Source organism: Nematolebias whitei, chromosome 4, assembly GCF_014905685.2.
Source record: "Nematolebias whitei isolate Nwh7 chromosome 4, NemWhi1, whole genome shotgun sequence".
Taxonomy (NCBI): Eukaryota; Metazoa; Chordata; class Actinopteri; order Cyprinodontiformes; family Rivulidae; genus Nematolebias; species Nematolebias whitei.
Window position 1 is genome coordinate 46,412,916 of NC_056501.1, and position 1,138 is coordinate 46,414,053.

The following is a 1,138-nucleotide window of genomic DNA, read 5'->3' on the forward strand; positions in this document are numbered from 1 at the left end:
TATACTGGTGCTCACATGTAAATATACCAGTTAACTATACTGGTGCTTACATGTGAGGGTGAAGAGGTGACACTTCTTCAGATTGTGTGTGTGCTGTAGTTTAGTGAACATTTGTTCTAATGTGGTTGTAAACGTAATGCTAATGAAACCTGCACATGCTGCTACTGATATATGTAAAATGTAGATTGGAGAAAAAATTATATTTGCTGCACTAATTGTTTGAAATATAGTTATAGTTGAATAATAACATAAGTGGTTGTTTTTTGTCATTTAATAAAAATTCATGTGGTAAACATTCATGAAACATTTAATTCATCACTTCAGGGAACATGTAAACATGATGAACTTGATCACATTTGTAGTAAATATTTAATGTATTAACATGTTTCAGGTAAGAAATACACATGTAATGAAACATCCTATTTTGAAGTAAACATTTTATGTAATTAAACATTTCTAGTAACAAACATGATGAACATTGTGTGATGTAATATATTTCATAGAAAATTGCTACACAAAATGTTCAAATATAAGTTAACAGCATGATTTACATATTTATGTCTCCCTTGAAGCTGAAGTACAAACGTGCTCTGAGAAATATGTTTAAGAAGCTTCGTGCTTTCTGTAGACGAGCTTCACACAATTCCTGTTCTGGAGACACACGGACCACAGCCATGTCTTTCTGGCTCCACACAAGGTCACAGTGGTTTGATGATGTACCTGTGCATAGTATGGATGATGTTTCTTCAGGTGAAGTTCACTGCCTGCCTCCACGGCCTGATGGATGCTGCATGTCCTAGATTTGTAAGGAAACTTTCTCCAGGCAGCAGCGATCACTTATTGAGTCCATCAGGAGATGCTCCAAGTTCAGGAGCTGGTGTTTATGATGAAACCACATTTAACTTTTAGATTTTTGTACTGCTAGCTGTATTTTAATGTAGGCCTTTTGAGCATCATCCTAATGATTCACACTCCATTTTGTTTGAACTGAGTAGACACAGTGTTGCTCAGCATGAGCCACAGTGTTCTGGTGGCTCAGAGTCTGAGAGTGCAGAACCTGTGAACACACAATTAAAATGATGAATGAAAACACAGAAACATCAATTATAATATATCTATATTTTAATACATATATTTA